The sequence below is a fragment of the Cryptomeria japonica genome, chromosome 6 (assembly GCF_030272615.1).
Source record: "Cryptomeria japonica chromosome 6, Sugi_1.0, whole genome shotgun sequence".
Classification (NCBI taxonomy): Eukaryota; Viridiplantae; Streptophyta; class Pinopsida; order Cupressales; family Cupressaceae; genus Cryptomeria; species Cryptomeria japonica.
In genome coordinates this window covers 343066835-343082715 of record NC_081410.1, presented here as the reverse complement: position 1 = coordinate 343082715, position 15881 = coordinate 343066835, and positions in this window count along the sequence as shown.

Below are 15881 nucleotides of genomic sequence, written 5' to 3'. Positions count from 1 at the left end.
ACGCTCTTCATACACTGCTCAGAAAATCGCATATTCCTGAGGTAGGCATTCAATGCATTCGATCTCCACGCGGAAAATCCTCAAGAAAATCCTTCATGTGCACATAGCTGAGGTGGCATCCTGATCCTTATTCTTAGCATTCACAAAACACCATCAGTTACACCGCAGAGATCATATCAGAAACCCTAAAACTGAATAGAGACTACCAACCAATAGTTACACTTAGTGAAACTTGACACCGATCCACTCCATCTTGGCTGACCAAAACCACTTCCAATCTTCATACTGGTGCATACCGGTGTACCTGCTTGAGCACATATTGACATCAATGACAACATACTTTGTCACCACTTCATCATATGCCAACAATATGGTCACCTATGAACTAAAAGTTCAATAGTCCTACTGAGCGTGCCAAAAACTGTTGTCACAAAAGTTTGCACCCTTGGTGATCCAAGGAACCTTCATCATCAACCTTGTGAAACATTAAATCAACCTCTCAACCTTTCTAAATGTGAGGTTGAATCTTTGGAGAAGGTCAGTTTCCTTACAATTTGATGGAAAGCGTTGGACCAACCCAACACATGAAAGTCTAATCTACTGATCTGACAAGGAAAGGGAGAAAGAGGAAAGGGATACTGAAAGAGGGGAAAGGGGGTTTGCACCCAGACTGAAACTGTGATCTTCCTACCTATAATTGCACAAAACACAGACAAAACCACCCAAGACAAGCAAAGATACTACCCTAATTAGCCACCTAAGTGCAAGTGAAGGTTGGAATCTATGAAATGAGGAGAGGAACTGGGCTTAGTTCATAGTCAACATTCATAGAGGGGATCAACACAAACACCTACATCAAAGAATGAAAAACAAGAATGTATTCAGACAATGAGGTAAGAGAAATACACACATTATAAGAATTGAAATCAGGCAAACAAGTAAATTTCATTAATGAGGAGGCAAAGCAATTTTTCACAAGTGCAGAGAGACATAGGTCCAAAATGTCCTCAACCATCGGGTCAATAACCACCCTCCTCCATAGAGCATTCAAAACTCAACGACCACCACAAAATTAAAATCTGCTATTGATCTAAGAGATTTGTGTGAAGATGGATGCGTGAGATCTCTCCACATAGGCATCTAGCAGGTCCAATAGAAGATTAAAACATGGTCATCGGATCAGGCCTTTATGAAGATCCGACAGCCACAAATGTCCAACGTTGCACCCTAGGTCCATGTTCCACTCATTGTGTTCAACCACTAAACAACCCTGCATACTGTGTGGGATAAGGAGGAACAACCATCCCCTTTGGATTTGCTTTGTCTTCTTATCCTGTGGATCCCTCTGCACTTCCTGTTTACCTCACAGAATAAGCTTCCTTGAGTTTTTTCTTCCTTGTTTTATTATCCCGCCACATCTTTCTTCACCTGGCTTCACCTCATGGGATAAGCGTTCTATGTTTTACCTTTATTTTCTTATCCCATGGGAATGCACGAGATAAGAAAGTCTTTCATTTTCTCTTTGTTCTCTTATCCCGCGGGCCTACTTGCATTGTCTTTTATCCTCACAGGATAAGAAAAAGGTCTCCTTAGCTTCGTTGTTTCGCACACTAGTGGTGTGGATCATCATCATTATGCGGGATAAGCCTTTTGGCTTATTTCCTTCTATCCTCTTTATCCTGTGGCCCTTTCTTGTTGACCATTTCACCCTGTGAGATAAGGGAAAACATACATATGCCTTTGTCTTCCTTATCCCGCGATGTCATTTGTATCCTCATTTTACCCTGCGGGATAAGAGAAAACACATCATCTCATCACAAACTCTTATCTCGTGAGATAAGCAAAATGCTTATTATTATTCCTTATCTCGCACGGTCATCATGGTGTTTTTGGTATCCTTTGCATGGACAATGACTCTACAAACAAGGAGTGCTCCCATCCATTTAAGACACAATAACACCTTTTCAAAATGTGATGAATTAACCATAAAGAATGATAGTCCTAATGCAGAAAGCATTAGATGACCTTATTTACAAAGGATTATTGTTTATATGCTAGAAGCTACCCAACACACACAAGGGAAATATTTTCCCTAGTGATGTCATAAGAACATTCCAAAAACATGGCAAAAATAATTATCATGTTCCATCATTTCTCATCCAATAATTCCTTAAGTAGCATAAGAACATGTCATAATATAGATCAATCAAAAGCAAAGACTCAATCACCAAACAAATCGACAACTATTTAGATCTTCTTTCCCAAAACATAAGTGCTTTAAATAGGATTATGTTGCATAAGCTACCTATTGTAAGAAATATGTATCCATTAAGGCATTGATATTATGATACTTATGGATAAAAAAAAATTAGCTGGTTGTTATTATTTTATAGTTTTCTTTTATTAGTGATTTTTTTTTAAGGCTTGAAATTTATGTAATTCTTAGTTTGTTCTCATTTAAGTGTCAATGTCTAATCAAAAATATACTTTGTTATGGATGGTTTATTGGCAATGGCATAAGCTTGTTATAGTAGGTGGATAGTTTTTATTATACATAGTGTGCGATAGTGTTATGGTGGTAGTGGAAAGTGAAATGTATTCCTTTTAAATTATTTCAATGATCCATTTATGAGGGTATAATCATTGCTTAGGAAGCTATCCATTCAGTACAAAACAATAAGGTACCAAGCATGCTGATCAAATTGGATATTAAAAAGAATATGATTAAGTAGACTGGCACTTTCTTTGCAAATGTCTTGAATCTTTTGGGTTTAATAAGTAGTGGATCAACCTGTTCTTTGAATGCATCGCTACACCTAGGGTTTCAATCCTAGTCAATGGGGCCTCAGAAGGCTTTTTTGAAATTTCTAGAGGTCTCAGATAGGGAGACCCCCTGTCCCCCTTTCTTTTCATCATCATGGCAGAATCACTAGGAAGAATGTTCAATCAGGCTAGAGAAACTCAATAGCTAACCAATACTAAAATTACCTCTAACATGGAACCTATCACCCATCAACAATTTGTTGATGATACCATGTTGTTTGGATTAAGTAATTCTACAGAAGCAAAAGTAATTAAAAAAATCCTAAACAGCTACACCACTATCTCAGGACAAGAAATCAATACTTTGAAGTCTAACATAACCTTTTTTAACACAAATAAAGAAATCCAAAGGAAAACCCTCAATATCCTTAAATATAAAATAGGAGAATTACCATGCAAATACTTGGGACTCCCCTTAGACAAGGGTATCAGATCATCCAAACTATGGGATCAAGTGGTATCCAAAATCACAAACAAGATATCCTCATGGAAAGGAAAATGGTTATCCTCAGCCAGTAAAGCCACAATGATCAAGGCGGTCCTCTCTGCTATGCCAATTTACCAACTTTCATGCATGGACCTTCCCACATCAAAGAGAAAAGTGATCACAAAACACATAAGGACCTTCTTTTGGCAAGGCTCTTAAGACAAATTCAGACTTCTGTTGATTGCTTGGGATAATATTTGCTTACCTAAGGTGATGGGGGGTTTGGGCATCAAAGATGTAAAAATCCAAAGCAAAGCGTTGGGTGCCAAGCTAGTTTGGCGAATGTATGCCAACTCCAAAGCCAAATGGGCACATACCCTGTATAATAAATACCTGCATAACCAAGATCCTATAAGTATCTTTAGGACTTCCCACCCTCATAAAGGTTCTAGAATCTAGAACTTTATGATGGGGTGCAGGGATATCATATCAGACAAGCTAACATGGAACATTGGTAATTGGCAGGATGCCCTTTTTTGGAGAGACTCTTGGAGGGCTCATCCTCCCTTAAATTACTCTTCACAACTTCAATAAGATCATACCCACCCTTGAAGAACTTTGGGGTGTGCATGTAAAGGATTATGTGGAAGAATTCAGCATAGGGCACTTGAAAACATGGAGATGGAAATCAATGGATCATTCCGGCCCAGGAGAGATCCTTCTCATCCCGGATCCTTGCCTCAAGAAGTGCTGCTCTAAATTTTAAAATAGATAACTTGATTTGGGCTGGATCCAATAAGGGGAAATATGAAACTAAGGATGGTTATAAACAATTGCTGAATAAAGATAATAACCCTTGTTCCAACCTCCCCCTAACCCTCAACTGGGACAAAAGGTGTCTTCCAAAAGCAGGCTTGTTTGCATGGTTGGCTATTCAAAATTGACTCCTCACTTATGAAACCTTTAGGAAACTAGGATATGAAGGTCCTAGCAGGTGTCCATTATGTGAAAAGGAAGAAGAAAATTCTAATCATCTCCTGGTAACCTGTGATTATGCTCACAATTGTTGGGGATGGTTAAAAAATTAGTTGATTTGGTATACCCCTAATCCTAATAATATCTCTGATCTATTCCATGCCTGGCCAATACAGAACATTGGATGCATGTTTGAAAATTTATGGACTATTGCCCCCTCCATTATGATCTAGGAAATCTAGAAGGAAAGAAACGGGAGGATTTTCAAAGATAGTAAAATGCATTGGTATCAATTGACCAATAAAATTGAAGCCATCATAGTGGAATTAATAAATAACCAGGCCTCCAATCACCAGAGAGATGTTAATATGTCCTATTGGGATGAAAAAATGAATCTAAGATGGAAAGGTCTAAAGATACCCCCCTTCATTGGTAAAGGCCCACCATCCAACTTTACATTACGTAAGGAGTGTAAGTGGCTTCCCCCTATTGTTGTTTGGTTTAAACTTAACTTTGATGGCACTTCTAGGGGCAACCTGGGGAGTGCTGGTCTCAGATGCAGCCTTCATAATTCAAATGGGGATGAGGTGGCCTATATGGGCCTCCCCTCTAGTAAATGCACAAACATTGCTGCAAAAATGCAAGCACTTGCTGTAGGAATAAACCTATGCATTATACTCAATATTAAGAGGATCGTCATTGAAGGGGATTCAGCCATTATCATTAATGCCCTTAGGAAAGGGGGAATGCTTGACTAGAAGCTAAATGCCTCCCTGACTAAGATAATGATAAACATCAAAACATTTGATGGGGTCATCTATAATCATATCTACAGGGAAGGCAACAAAAGAGCGGATTCCCTCGCTAACATGGGGGCTGATGGTAAGACAATAATCCACGTAGCTCCTAACATTTATTCTTAAAACATCATCTCATATCTACATACAATAAATAACTTTAACAGTCACATAAATGGATCACAACCTGGTCCCTATCATATACATAAAATCAGATGGAACCCAGACATATAGGTGAACCTGAGATAGCCTATCATCCAAATCCTCTGATTGATATCATTTGAGGCCCCACATTAATTTACCAACATACTTGGCAATTTGTTAAAACTCTCTTATACATAGAAATATACAAATATCTAACCCATAATCAGAGTAATATACACACACATATGTATATACATATATATATACACACACATATATATATATAAATATATATATATATATAAATATATATATATATATATATATTTATATTTATATATATTTATATATATATATATATACATATTTATATATATACATAGATATATACAATTATATATATATATACACACATATACTAATATATAACCCATAATTAGATATATATTACTTATATATATTCTTTTATATTACCCATAATCAAATATATATAGATATATACATATTAATTTATGGCTCGAAAGATACTACACTACTGTGCAGGACCTCTTCATTTGGTGAATCATCAAACAAAGGGTTTTTACAGCAATCGACAATGCATACACAGCTGAATCATCACTTCATATCACGCATCAATTCCTTCGTCTTCCATTAACAAAAAAAATATTGGGTTTGAGACTTCGGTTTGATGTTGTGAAGCGGACCGGCGGCTTCCAGATTGACTCAAACGGTTGTTTCTGGAGTGCAATGGATATTTTTTTTGAGCCCACAATCATTAATTTGGCCGCCACTTCAGCCTGGGGAAGCTCTGATGCAGCCCTGGTAATCTGATACAAAATTCAAGTTGTGGTCCACAAAAGTATGGGCGAAACTAGGGTTATTGGCGAGTGGGTTGATGTAGGCTGGGATGATCCACCGCATGTCCCACAGCTGGTCTTCATGAAGGGAAAATGGGTAGATATGGCAGCACAAAATTGGTTGAGGATAGACTCACAAAATTTCAGACTAGTCTCCAAGTATTTTCGGGGTTTTTTTAGAGGTCCAAGCAATGGAAATTGGTGGAGTATAGACAGATCTGGTGAAGGGCATCAACGATTTTTGGATCATAGGCATTTTTGTCAGGGCCCACAACAAAAGTTTATCCCAAATAATTTAAAGGGGCTTCCAGGTAAACGATCTACAGAGCTGGGAGGAAAACCATCCTATGCAAAAGTTGTGAAGTTTTCATCTGTAAATGAGGCAATTAGGGTTTCTTGGTTGAACGTTGGTGAAACGATGATGGACAAACAGTCTAACAGTAACCTGCTTGAGTTATCTTCATCGCATCAAAGGGGGGATAAGGTAAGGGAAAAAGATGATAAGGTAAGTGAAAATCAAACTGGCTCTGATTTAGGAGGTGGGTCTTCACAGGTATGGGCTCCTATTCCATGCATTGATTTATTTGATTCTATTGTGGATTTGAAAGCTCGTTGTTTGCATACACATGCTATTTTTGGGGAAATATGGGGGGATGCAACTAGTTTATCTAAATTTCATCATAAATTGCAGAAAAAGTGGTCTGATATGCGTTATTTTCAATTACTCTCTGCAAATGCATTTATTATTGTTTTCAACTCTTCTTCTGTTAGGGATGAAGTTTTAAAATCTTCACATTACTGGTTTGGTAAAAATTTAGTGTTTGTTTTGGCTTGGAAACCATTTTATGTCCCTGCTTGGTCAAGCTTTAAATTAGTTCCTTTCTAGTTTGGCTTGTCCAAATTACCATTTGAATTTATGGACCTAGAGGTTTTGGAACAAATTGGTAATACTTGTGGTTCTTTCTTATCATCAAGATTTGTTTTTTTGAGGGGGAGGTTTTGGTAAAAATATGTGTCCTGACTAACCCTAATAATGTTTGCCCTCGGACCTGTATCATTGAATCTCATGAGGGTATCTGGAAATAACCAATTAATAAGTTGAAGAAAGACTTTGGTAAAACTTCCTTGCAATTGGATGCTCCTTTTCTTATGGATTTTTTGAAATCCTCTATTCTGGATAAGGCAAAACATTGCTTGGGTAGTAACGATAATCCATTTCTGGATAAACTATTAGTTAATGGTTCCAGTGGGAAAACTCCCGCTACTTTTGAGGTTAACCAGGCTATGAGGGATGTTGGGAAGCAAGAGGTTTATGTTGTGTCTCACGATCCAGAGTCTATAGGGTTATTTACAAGTAAGGATCAGACAGTAGCTCACCAGAATATTATGGTTTTGAGGTACAACAATGTGGATGATCTGCTTCCAAATCTCACTACCTCAAATTCCTTGGATAAGTCACTAAATGATGGTGGTGGGAATCCTGTTTGTCCCGTGAAGTCAAAAGAATACTTAGAAAGTTGTCAGGGGATTGGTCAGATTTTTGCGAAGAATGATGGGGTTGTTTCAGAGTCTAATGTTGGGGTTTCTTCTCTAGGGTTTCCTGATGATGCTATCCTTGCTCAACAAGTCAAAGAATTGGTGTCTAATTCTTTGCAACATGTTGATGTGGATGTGGATATTAATGTCACCTTAGGAAATAATATTCAGTTGGGGGACATTCCTATTATTGTGCCAGATGAAAATTTGGTTCGCCAAGTAAATGATCTTTTTAAAGATCATGAGCATCAAATGGATGAGGACATTACGAACAGGGTTATCTGTTCCATTGAGAATGACTTGGGGGGAATTAAATTGACCCTTCCTATTTTTGCATCTGCTAACCCTTTTGAGGTTTTGGCCTCATCAGGAGTGGGCATCATAGATAATTTAGCCATGACTTCTCCTAATTCAAGTAAGAGTTTACCAATTGTTCAAACTACTCTAATTAGGGCTTCATCTGTGGTTTCTCTTGGTAGGGGTAGGCCTCCAAAGAATCAAAAGACTCAATTGGAAATTGATGCTGGGATTTAGCAGACTTTGTCTCTTTCTCCTTATGTTGGGAAATGGAAGCATTTGGTTTCTCTTGGTGATGCTATGAAAGGAAGTGGTACTCCTAAGGGTAAGAGGAGTAAGAGGTCTATTATCAGTCCTCCTGTGACTAGGTCGGGGGCTGTGAAGCGTAATCTTCAAAGTAGTTTTGGAGAAGGAAAGTCTTCTCCGTCTAAAGGAAAGAGGGGAACCTTGATCTCCCCTCGAGAGCAATGAGAATTATATCTTGGAATTTAGGGGCTTAAATGCCCCTAACAAGAGGCGCTTAATTAAGTCCTAGATGGACTTAGTTAAGTGTGATATTTTCATGTTGCAAGAGACAAAATTGTCAAAGGAGTCTGCTGATTTGGTTTTTTCTTCTTGGAGAAAGTGGTAATTCCTCTCCTCTCCAGCTTGTGGTGTGTCAGGGGGTTTGGCATTTCTTTGGAATAACTATAACATTAAGGTTGAGCTTGTTGCTTCTACTGTAAACTGGATGTTGGCCTTAGTTAAAAGCAAGCTTTTGAAGGTTAAGTTTTGGCTTTTTAATATTTATGCTCCTTCTGGTATTCAAAGGAAGACTAAATTATGGGGAGATCTTAAGAGAATTTACTCCCCTTTAAGGCATGGTCCCTTTATAATCTTTGGGGGGGATTTTAGTGCTATCACTGACTTGGGAGAAAAGAAAGGAGGTATTCTTCATAATAAAAAAATTATGGAAATACTTTGGGATGTTCATTAAGGACATGGGTCTTTTTGATTGTCAGTTTTAGAATGGGATTTTCACATGGACAAATATGCAAAGAGATTTTTCTCAGATTGCGGAAAAGTTAGACCGATTTTTGTTATCAGATGTTTGGATTGATTCAGAGTTTGAATTTTTTTCCTCTATTCTTCCAGTTTCGGGGTCAGATCATTTTCCAATTTCCCTATCAATTCTGGAAGATAAAGCTCCTTTTAAGTCACCTTTTAAATTTGAACCTATGTGGTTTAGAGATTCTTCCTTTTTTCCTTTGCTCAATAAATGGTGGAGTTCTGCTCCTTATTGCTCTGGATCCCGAATGTTTCAAATTGCTAAGAAGTTGAGATTTTTGAAATTTAATATTAGAGAATGGAATATCTTGCATTTTAAGAACATCTTTCAGGAAAAACAAAGGATTCAAGATATGATTGAATGTCTTAATTCACATGTGATTCAACATGGTATGGTGCCTCTTGTTTTTTATGAACTAAATTGCTAAAAGTAGAGCTTGAAGAAGTTTTGTCCAGAGAAGAAATCTATTGGAGACAGAAATCGAAGAGATCTAGCTTTAAGATGGTGATCGAAATACAAAAAAATTTCACTCTTCAACAAAAATTAAGAGAAGTAAAAATAGGATATCTTGTATTGAGTGTCCAAATGGTAGACGTTTAACAGAACAGGAGGATATTGCTTCAGAGGCAGTTAGGTTTTTTAAGTCACTATTGTCTTTAGAGCATGGAGATCTTCATAATAACATTTCTTCTAATATTCCTTCTTTGGTATCTTCGAAAGATAATAAAATGTTGATGTCTCCTTTTTCTTTGGATGAAGTTAAGAATTTGTTTTTGCAATGAACCCTGATAAGGCTCTAGGACTAGATGGCTTTACTCCTTTATTTTTTCAAAAATGTTGGGATTTTGTGGGAAATGATGTTTTATTGGCCCTTGAGGAAGCTAGAAGGAATAGGTCTATTTTGAAAGAGCTTAATAATACAATGATTGCAATTATTCCTAAAAAAGAGGTTACCAAGACATTTGTTGATTTTCGCCCTATTGCTTTATGTAATACTTTGTACAAGATTTTTACCAAGGCTATTTCTTTAAGGTTGGCTAAAATTCTACCTAAGATCATTTCTTTAGAACAAGGTGGTTTTGTTGCAAGAAGGGAGACAACAAAGGGAGCTATAGTGGCACATGAGGTTTTGCATTCTATTTCTACTCAAAGAATCCCGGCCATGATCCTCAAATTAGATATGATGAAAGCATATGATAGAGTAGAATGGGGGGTGTTGTGTATTGTTCTACATAAATTGGGCTTTTCCAAGGCATGGGTCAAATGGATTCATGCTTGTATTTCTTCTGCAAGGTTCTTGATTCTAATTAATGGCTCCCCTTGTGGTTTTGTCTCCTCTTCTAGGGGTTTGAGGCAAGGGGATCCCCTGTCTCCTTTCTTGTTCATTCTTCTAGCTGAAATGTTTAGCTAGGCTATAAGAGCCACTAAGTTGGGAGGGCTTTGGAAGGGAATTAGGATTCAGAATGTTCCACAAAGCATTTCGCATTGCTTGTTTGCAGATGATACCTTGTTATTTGGTTAGGCCTCTTTGGGTGAGGCAAGAGTGATAAAGGGGATAATACAGAATTATGCATCCTTTTCTGGTCAGACAGTCAATGTTGATAAGTCAAAGATTTTTTTCCTTCATGCTTCACAATTGGTTCAGGATAGATTGAAGAATTTTTGGGGATTTGCATCTAGAAATCTTCCTTGTTCTTATATTGGTATACCTTTCTTCATTAAGCAGGATAGAGTTGAGTTTTGGGATAAGATCATTTCAGCTATCTCTAGAAGGATCCTATCCTAGAATCATAGATGGTTATCTTTGGCTGGTAAGCTTGTTCTTATTAAGTCTGTCCTAAATGTTGTTCCTATTTATCTCATGTCTGATTTGCAGTCTTTGAAAGCGGCTCTTGTTAGTTTTCAAGATACTCTTAGGTCCTTCCTTTGGAGTAATAATAAAGATGGTATGAAGAAACTCCCTCTGGTAGCATGGGATAAAGTTTGTTTGCCTAAAAACCTTGGGGGCACAGGCATTAGGAGTCTGGAAAGTCATAATTTAGCCTTAGGTGCTAAGTTGGTTTGGAAATTGTATGAGAGACCATTCTCCTTTTGGGCACAGATTATGTTTGCTAAATATTTAAATAATGGACCAAGAGAATATGTTTTTCAAGTTTCTAATTTACCGCCTGGTTCAACTATTTGGAATTTTCTATGTAAATGTAGATCAGTGATTTTGCCTCATCTCTCATGGATTGTACATAATGGTAGAAAGGTCAAGTTTTGGGAGGAAGTTTGGAATGGACATCCCCCTCTAGTGAACTCGAGGGATTGGTCTCCTTTAATTTCCACTCTTTCTTCCCTTTGGGGTGTCTTTGTGGCTGATTATTTTGAAATTGAGTATAGTGGGAATCTTAAGGTGGCAAAATGGAAATCAATTGAGTTTTTAGATATTGATCAAAATGTGAAATTGGAATATGAAAAGATGTTGGTGGAGAGAGTAATAATTCTTTCTGATGCTGATGATGAGCTTATCTGGACAAGGAATATCTCTGGTAAGTACACAGTTAAGGATGGCTATAATTCTCTCTTGGTTGCTAAAGATTTATCTACTTGTCCATACAAACTATTTTGGCATATGGCTTGCCTCCCAAAGGCTAGTGCTTTTGCTTGGTTAGCACTGCAAGACAGGGTCCTTACAAGAATGAGGTTGGACAGGTTGGGTATTACTGCAGTATTTTCTTGTGTCTTTTGTAATAAAAATTTAGAATCCTCTCCACACTTGTTTCTTCACTGTGATTTTGCCTATGCTTGCTGGCAGTGGTTGTTTGAAAAGCATAATCTATCCTTTGTTATTGGTAAGGATCTCCTTTCCCACTTTAGAGCTTGGCCTCTCCTGTTTGCCTCATCTTTCTATGCATGTCTTTGGATTATTTCTCCATCTATTGTGATTTGGAATATTTGGTTAGAGCGTAATAATAGGATTGTTAAACAAACAAGTTCTTCCTTGGCTAAGGTTTTATTGAGGATTGAATCTTCCATCTCTGAAGTTGCTTTGTCTTTTATCTATAATAATTTGGAAACCCTTACCTCTTTTTCTCATTGGGATGGTAGGGTAACTCAAGTTTGGAGAATGTTATCAGTCTTACCTTCTAATGGATCTATTTTAAATAAGACTAATGCTATAAGTAAGAGAAATTTTGCTTGTTGGAAACCTCCTCTGCAAGGGCACTTTAAATTGAATTTTGATGGTGCTTCTCGTGGGAACCCTGGCCTGGCAAGGGCAGGTATGGTAATTTATGATCATAAGGTAAGATTTATTCAGGCTCGTTGTCATGCGATTGGTTTCAAGTCTAACAATTGTGCAGAATTATTTGCTTTGTCCTTTGGTTTGGATATGGCTATATCTTTGGGAATTAAGGACTTGATAATTGAGGGTGATTCTATGGTTATTATTCAAAGTGTCATGAAAAAGAAGTCAAATTTTTGGCAATTACAATATATACTTGATCATATTTTGCAAAAATTAGACTTTTTTGATTCCTTCTTGATTTCCCATTGTTATAGGGAAGTGAATAAGATTGCAGATTTCTTGGCTAACTTAGCCATTGACAGTGATGCTAATATGCGGGAGGTAAGTGTGGATGAGATCCCTTCCTCGGTTTTGGAATATTTGAAGTAAAGAAGGGCATAGTTGTAGTCTTCTTCAACCTCCTTATTTGGTGTGGTTTTTCTTTGGTGTGGGTTCTGCTATGCTTGATCAAAATGTTTATTTTGACAGGGTGTTTGATTATGGTTTCATTTTTGCTTTGTGGTATAATTATAACTAGTAGTTGGAGAATTGTGTTTCATAGACAGGGGTGGTTCAGACTAGTTTTTTTGGCAAGCAATGGATATGAATCCTTCGGTGATCATATTTTAATCTTCCTTCTATATGCTTCTATTAGCGGCTTCCTTTATATCTAATGCGGCTTATGTAATTGGGATGGGTTTTTTGATGTACTATGCCAATGGGCATTTGGTATTGGGTAGAATAGGCTTGTGTTACTTAAGCAATACTAAAGGGTTTTCTTACTGGTTCTTTCCCTTCAGTGCTTTTTGAACCAAACACTGTAAAAAACTTTTAAAATTTTATATATATATATATATATACATAAAGATACATATATATATAGAGAGAGAGATTTATATATATATATATTCACACATATAGAAATTTATTTATATTTATAATCTAAAACTAATAATTAAAATATGCATATAATGAACATATTAGTATTAATATATAGATAACAAAATCAGATAAATACACACACATATAAATATACATTCACATATATATATAAATATATATATACATATACTTTAGATATATATATATATATAGTTATATATATATATATGTATATATATATATACATAGATATATATATATATATATGTATATATATATACTAATATATATATATATATATCAGTATATATATACATATATATATATATATACATATATATATATATATATACATATATATAACTATATATATATTTAAAGACACACACACACACACACACACACACACACACACACACACACACACACACACACACACATATATATTCATACATATATAATATAATTCATTCTTATTATCCGAAACTAATAATTATATATATATATATATATATATATATAACAAACATAACAATTAATATACATTATCATATTTATATTTACACATACAAAATGAAAATACAGGTACAGATCATTTCATACGGATAAATCTTCAACTTAGATTTAGTAATATTCATTTTTATTTTTATTTTTTAAAATCTTATGAATATACATAAGTTATCATTCATAAGCACTCTGTCCAAAGGTTTAAACACTCAATCATGTGAAGCAGAGGGCAATTAGTAGCTTAGCAGGTGAGGGCACTTATACCTATATATAACAATTATAAAATAATAAACCCCCAATTAAGAGTGTTGACTCATCATAGCAAGTATGATCTCCAAGTAATCTTGGAAATAATGACAAATCAGGGTTGTGGTGTAAGGCGTACTTGTTGGCCTTTTGCATCAACAACTCTTTTTGATCATCCGCCAAAACTAAATGTGGCTTCTCAAAATGGTTTTCCCATAAGCGGCTCATCATTTAAGAATATGACATTATTACTCAACCAATAAGAAACAACCAATGTGGGCTTAAGGCTTGCATGATTTTAGAATGAATAAGGAAAACTTAGACTTCACATAATTACCCTACACGGCTATTAGCCAAACCTTCAGGTTAAAATTCAGAGGCTCTTTTATCCAACAAGTCCCAGGCTTGAAGAATAGGAGATGATGGATACTTTGATCAAATTATGCAGTTCTAAGAGGCAAATGGCATTTGAGGGCACTATTACCAGGGACCGCCTTAAGTGCATCATTCACCTCGCCCACACCTTAGTTATTGATGCGGTTGAGACTATCCTTAGTCTGGACTTTCTCTCAAATTCAGATAGAACCAGAGCTCACATAGATGTGGCCGCCATGTTTCTTACTGTGATGGTTTCCTCCACCAAAAATCACAAGGACACAGGTGCTCTGTATAGGGGGGTCTTCATTGCCTCAATCTTAGGTGATCTGGAGTGGGTGTTAGTCAACATTGACAACGAGTGGACAATCCCTAGGCTGAGAGACTATGACATCCTCATTCGGAACAATAGGCCGGTTCCCAGACTCCCTATTATCTCTTTGGATGGTGTGATCTTCACCTGGGAGAGGAGTGATGCAATTAACAGGAATGTCAACTTTCTGTTGTATTTATTTCATGTGAAACACCCTCCAAAACCTACTTGGTTTGAGGACTTCCTCAAGGCAGAGGGCCTGGTTTTGGATGAGGAGCAAGCGTCAGCCACGTCTTCTAGGTCGGAGTAAGTGGGATATGGCTCTTGATGAGTGCATGGGGAAATTTTGATAGTATAACTGAATTAATTTTGTATGGGGTAATCTGATACCAACTGCTTAACCTATACTAGTGATCTAGCATAATACTATTTCTACTAAAATAGTGTTAATTCTGTAGCTAACAAAGACATTGGAGAAGCTATTAACCTTGCCAAATTCTAAGAATAAAACTTAAGTGACCTATAGGACACTAATATAGTATGCTTTAACTGTTAATTTTAAAGGTACTAAAGATAAAATAGGTATGATGGAATGACTGTTTATATAGACATACATATGGGTAAATGGGACCATTATATTAGCATTCTGTTATGGACACTCAGCAATATGAATATATATTCTAGATAGTTATAAACATTTGGATGCACTCATTTATTGGTATTTATTCACATTGGTGGAAATCCTATCAGGGTGGGAAATAATGGCTTCAAATTTTTCATGTGTTTGTCCTATTTTGGAACATTAAACACTAGTTGTAGCACTCATGTGCCATATGTTGATGAATTCTCTATTTTAGGGTGACCTTCTGACAAATTCTTAGATTATGGCTTAGATGTGGCACACATGCAAAATATTCATGGAGTGAGGTTTCATCTTGCCTTTAACGCATTATATATTCCGTTACCTTCTCTGTTATTAATTTACAGGGGAGGATGGGTATGCCGATTCCTGGCATGACAGATTCTCATTTACGTACTCTTGTTTTTGTAGCCTGGATTTTAACCATTACTAGGGATATCATCCAGGAGCACAAACAAGAGATGGTAAATTGGAGACTCATTAAAAGGAAGAGTCAAATTTTGATTAAGAGAGATACATTTTCTTCAAAACTTGGCTCATGAATGTAACATCATCTTGAAATTGGGATAATGAGGATTATCCATCTGCATTTAAGGTTATGTTTATATATCTTTGCATAAGATCTAGAAGGATAGGCCTTAGAGGTTATTTGGTTGCGGAAATTTTATAAGTTGACTAAAGGGTACTAACAATTTTGTCAAGTGTTTGAGAAACTAACCATGCAGGACAAACAAGACTATCTC